This window comes from Tachyglossus aculeatus, chromosome 8 (genome assembly GCF_015852505.1).
Source record: "Tachyglossus aculeatus isolate mTacAcu1 chromosome 8, mTacAcu1.pri, whole genome shotgun sequence".
NCBI lineage: Eukaryota > Metazoa > Chordata > Mammalia > Monotremata > Tachyglossidae > Tachyglossus > Tachyglossus aculeatus.
In genome coordinates this window covers 2,979,126-2,984,683 of record NC_052073.1, presented here as the reverse complement: position 1 = coordinate 2,984,683, position 5,558 = coordinate 2,979,126, and the positions used below count along the sequence as shown (strand labels likewise).

Here is a 5,558-nt window from a genome sequence, read left to right as displayed (position 1 = left end):
GGTGCCTGGGCTGTGAGTACCTAGGCATGGCGTAGTGGATTGAGCGCGGGTGAGCCTGAGAGTCAGAAGGTCATGGGTTCTAATGCCGATTACACCACTTGTCTGCTGTGGGACCTTGGGCAAATCATTTCTCTGTGCCTCAGTTACCTCATCTGTAAAATGGGGATCAAGAGTGTGAGCCCCATGTGGGACAGGGACTGTGTCCAATTTGATTAACTTGTATCTGCCCTAGAGCTTAGAACAGTGCTTGACACATAATAAGCACTTAACAAGTACCATAATTATTATTTATTATTATCTACCCCAGTACTTAGTACAGTGCTTGGCACATAGCAAGCGATTTACAGAAACCAGAACCAGAAAACCAAGAGGGAGAGTGTCTGTGGGGGCTCTAGGCCCAATTCACAAGCAGCAACGGCAGCAGCAGTGCTGCATGGCCCAACCAGCCCTGGCCCGGCGACGGAATCTGGGTTCCATAGTAGTGGCCTCAATGCGGCCCAGCAAAAGATCCTTTGGTTCCTTATCCATCAGTCACCGCCTCATTTCGCCTCTGCTCATCCAAGGGAGGAGATTCCCGAGTGACGAGGCTGAAAGGGATGTGGCTTTGCGGAGTGGGGACGGGGAGAACGTCCAAGGACTGGAGTTGCCCCAGCAGCTAGGGTGGCATTGTGGGCAACATTTCTTGGGCTTTCCAGCAAGAGCTGTGTCCCTGCCTGATCCAGGGGCCCAGCGGCCCTCAGAGTGCTGAGCCTAACCCTGGGGAGCTCCTGGGAGACAACGCTCATTTCCTGTCCTCAAGGAGCTTACCACCATGGAGGGTGGAGGCAGACACGACACAAGTGTGGGAGTTGAAAGAACAACAAGGATATGAAGCACAGGTGGGAGTATGGCTATCAGATGAAGGGCCTGAATAAAATCAATGTACAAATGAATCTATTTATGTACATAAGTGATGAGGATGAGAATAAAAACAAGTGCTAACTAAGGGTGGCTGTTGGGTCTGTGTGAATCGATCCAGGAAGACATCCTTGCAGGAAGTGGGACTTTTGGAAGGTAGCGAGAAGCAGCATTGCCTAGTGGAAAGAGCATGGGCTCTTTCTGGGAGTCAGAAGGGTCTGTGTTCTAATTCCGGCTGCCCCACTTGTCTGTTGTTCATTCAGTCATATTTATTGAGTGCTTACTGTGTACAGAGCACTGTACTAAGTGCTTGGGAGAATACAATGCAACAATAAACAGACACATTCCCTGCCCACAACGAGCTTACAGTCTAGAAGATGGGAGAAAACAATAAGATAAATAATTTACAGCTATGTGCGTAGTGCTGTGGGGCTGGGATGGGGGGAAAAAAAGGAGCTAATCAGGGAGGCAGAAGGGAGTTGGGGAGGAGGACAGGGAGGGCTTATTCTGGGAAGGCTTCTTGGAGGAGATGTGCCTTCAATAAGGTTCTGAGGGGGGGAAGTCATTGACCATTGGATTTGAAGAGAAGGCATTCCAGACCAAAGGTGGAACGTGGGCTAGGGGTTGGCGGCGAGACAAGTGAGATCAAGGCACAATAAGAAGGCTAGCACTAGAGAAGCAAAGTGTGCAGATTGTGTGTAGAAGGAGAATAATGATCTGAGGTAGGAGGGGGAAAGGTGGTGGAGTGTTTTAAAGGCAATGGTGAGGAGTTTTTGTTTGATGGATGAGCCCTCGATTTTAAGCAGGGGCTGGTTTCTGTGGGTCTGTAGTGAGTTTTAGACTCCCTCTTCTTATCACACTAAGTCCTGCCCCTACCACACCCCCATCAACCCTTCTGCTTGTGGCCTTGGTAAATCAAAGTCCTGATGAAGATGACATTGGTTTCCATCTCCTTGGTCCCATTGAGACCACATCCCTCTCCTCTCCCTTCCTCATACAAGCACATGCTGACAGGAGACAGATAAAATAATATTTTATTTAGTCTCAGGACCATTGAGCCTGCAAGACAATTTGTTTACAGCATTTGCAGAATGGTTGTTTTTCTCTCCAGTGCCAAGTAAGCTTTGTGCTGGTCACTGCGGAGGTTGGGGTTAGTATGTCCAGGCCCTTTTTCTGACCTGGTCCTCTGCCCATCCCTTTCTGGCTCAGTTTCTGGAGTCCCCCAGCTCTGGCAGAAGGTAAAGATGGACAGTCCATGAGCCGGAGAGGGGTGGGTGGTGGGAGATGGCTGGATTTGGCCCCGTCACTTAGCAGTTCTAAAACTTTGGGGACAATCAGGCAAAACCTCTCTTGGGTCTGAACTGCCTGGATAAGGGAAACTAGGTGGGGAGGAGAGGGTCCTTTTTTGGGCTCACAATGTCCTACGAGAGGGAGAGTGCCCCAAACCACAGAAGACTAGAGTCACTGGAGGAGAAGACACAATGGGGTGTGCAGGAACCCACCCACTGCAAATACCTATTCCCTGCTCACCTCCCCTACGCTTCCTCTCTTTTTTCCCAAAGCAAATAAAGGGAAAGAAAAGGAATCCAATCACCCAAGGTGGCAGGTGGATTCTGACCTGACAGAGAGAGCGAGCTGAGGGAGGGGCTGAGGATGTTAAGCAAGGGAGAAGTGACTCCATCGTGGCCAGGCACATAGTCCAGGAGCTGGGATTCTCATAACAACCACCCGGCATTTTCAATGGCCCGGAGAGGGGTTGGTCACTGGTCACTTCTGACCCCCCCTTCCCCTCTATCTTCTTGCCCAGCTCAGCGAGGTCATTTTGGCTGAGGTGGGAATCCGCTGTAGGAGGGTCCCTCCTCTCTAAAGGGAAGGGCCTGACCTGCCCCTCTCACCAACTCCACCAATGACCCCCACATCCTCCAGCCAGCTCTACTCCTTCTGGGTTGACCCACCCCAAACTCCTCTCTAGCCCCTGAAGACTCTAACCCAAGCTTTCCCTCCACTCCCTACCCTCCTCCATCAGTCTCCCACTCTTCTCCCTGCAACTCTTCTCCCCATCAATTCTACAAACTCTAGGGAGACAGAACCACAGGCAGGCCCTCCCAAGGGTGCCCTCATCCCTCCACCCAGTCCCCACCTCAGACCTTTCCCTTAAACTCCACCCCAATTACGTTACCTTACCCTCGTCCACCTCGAGCAGGTGGTGATGTCACTTACTCTTTCTCTGTTTCACTCCTCTGGCTCTGTGGACCGACTTCTCAGCCAGCTAGGTGCCAAGCTCTTTAAGGCGCCACTGCTTCCCAACTCCTTTCTGTCATTGGTTTTATCTCTTTATCTTTGGGGGAAGGAAGAAGATCGGCTTCAGGGTGAAGGCATGGATGAGAGGGGCAGAATTGTTTTCCAGGAAACCCTGGATTTGGACCGCCCCTGCCCCCCAACCCCGACCCCCAAATCCTCCCCCTGTAACTCCTCCCCCATCAATGGCTGGAGGAAGAAGGAGGGATTGCCAAGGGGTCAGGATGCACCATGAGATGTCAATTCCCAGCAGAGACAAATGAGTCTCTCTTAAGGGGCAGGTAAACTTCCTTCCATGGGCTCCTTCACGGTGATGGTGAGGGAGCCCAACTCTGAGGCCCCAACAGTCATTCAATCAGTCATATTTAGGGAGCACTTACTGTGTGCAGAAGACTGAACTAAGAGCTTGGGAGAGTACAATATAACAATCAACAGGTACATTTCCTGTCCAGGCCCACTCGGCAGGCCCTTCCAGCTCCACAACCTCCATCCTCACCCCCCAGCTCCACAATCCTCCACAGACCACACCACCCCAACTCCTTACCTGGCACCAACTAGGTCTCTTGACAGCATGGGCAGCTCTGGGGATTCTGGCCACTTCTCAGAGGCTTTAGCTTTATGCAGAATGGGTGAGGCAGGGGGAGGCCTTTGGGGGCTGCCACTGCAGTGCTCAGGGTTCACTTGGAAGGGGTGGCTGGCTATGCCCAACTGAGGAGCAGGAATGCACAGGGGGTTCACAGCCCCCATCAGAGTGCTGGGAAGGAAGGATCAGGTCCTCCAAAATAACTAAGCTTGGAGAGGTTGGTGAGAAGCCTCCCCATTAGCCTGCAACTGGTCCCGTGGTCAGGGGCCAGAGGGTAAGTCCAAGGAATAGCAGCATCTGCTCTGGCTTCCACCCATCTGACCCAGCCTGCCCCACCTTGGATGGGGAGGGGATATGGATGAGAAGAAACGGGGGGAGGGTGTCAATCCCTCCCTCTATCCCATCATCTAAATTTCTGGTTCCAGTATCCGTCCCAGCATGGTGCCTGGCACACAGTAAGCGCTTAGTACCATTAAATATTTTAAAAAGGCTAGAATCCTTGGTCAATCCTCTGATACCTTTGGTCACGTCAAAATTCCTAGACCCTCCCAGATGGAACGCTTAGCTCCCACACTGGGCTGCATCCCCATATTGGCCTGACACCTCCCCCGCTTCCAGTCTCTCTCCACTCTAGTCCATGTATCACTCTGCAGCAGGGGTTTTTATTTCCAGTGGTACCTATTAAATGCTTACCATGTGCCAGACACTGTACTAAGCACGGGGGTAATCAGGTTGGACACAGTCCCTGTTCTTCACCGTGTAGGTCGGAGGGAAGAAGGTTTCATATCCAATATACAGATGAGGTAACGAGGCACAGAGAAGGGAAGTGACTTGCCCATGGTCACACAGCAGACAAGTGGCCGAGCTGAGATTAGAACCCATGTCCTCTGACTCCGAGGCCCTTGTTCTTTCCACTAGATGACACTTCTTCCCTGCGCCCCTCAACCTGCTCAATCATTCTAATTTACTGAGCGCTTACTGTGTGGAGAGTGCTGTACTAAGTGCTTGGTAGAGTACAATATAACAATAGAGCAGAGTTGGTAGACATGCCCCCCACCCAAAACAAGCTTACAGTCTAGAGGGGGAGACAGACATCGATATAAATCAATAAATTATGGATTTGCACATAAGTGCTGTGAGCCCGAGGGAGAGCCGTGGATAAAAGGAGCAAATCCAAGTGCAAGAGTGATGCAGAAGGGAGTGGGAGAAGAGATGCTCAATCTCAAGCTGCCCCACCTTTTCCGAACCCCAGAAGGGCTTTTTCTGCTTCACAGGATGATCTCTTCCTTCAAGAAGCTTACAGCCTAACGGGGAAGACAGACACTGAAATAAATGATGGGTTGGAGGATGTAATGGGGTATAAAGCTATGCAGACATAAGTGCTTAGGGGAGCAGGAGGAAATCACTGAAGGACAGTGAAAAGCAGGGCCTCAGTCAGACTTTCTTAGATCCAAGCTAGAAGCTGAGAGTCAGTGGTTGCATGTAGAACTATGTGGCGTATGACAATCAGGAAAGGAGCAGGTTCATAGGAGCAGGAGCTTCTTAAGGACCATGAGATAAGGAGGCAAAAGTGAAAATAGCACCAGGCCCTGAAAGCAACAAACATGACAGCACCAGGCTGGGCTGGGAGGCGGGTTCTGCCTCTGCCCGTTAGGTCACACAGGGACCCGTGGGTGAATTCGAGGGCGGAGCTCACCTACAGAATCAGAGAATGTCAAGATTTCTCTTGAGAACCAGGTTGAAATTGCCGTCGGTACAAGGAGATTAAATGAATTTCATT

General features: G+C 51.2%; 1 long non-coding RNA gene across 1 annotated transcript; it reads right to left on the bottom strand.

Moving 5' to 3' along the window:
- Positions 1-1,913: 1,913 nt before the first annotated feature.
- On the bottom strand, positions 1,914-4,640 carry LOC119931722. The gene is made up of 2 exons (XR_005452152.1): positions 3,740-4,640; positions 1,914-3,235 (listed from the first exon to the last, which is right to left on the bottom strand). It is a non-coding gene; the product is annotated as an uncharacterized LOC119931722 (long non-coding RNA).
- Between the last annotated feature and the right edge of the window lie 918 nt (positions 4,641-5,558).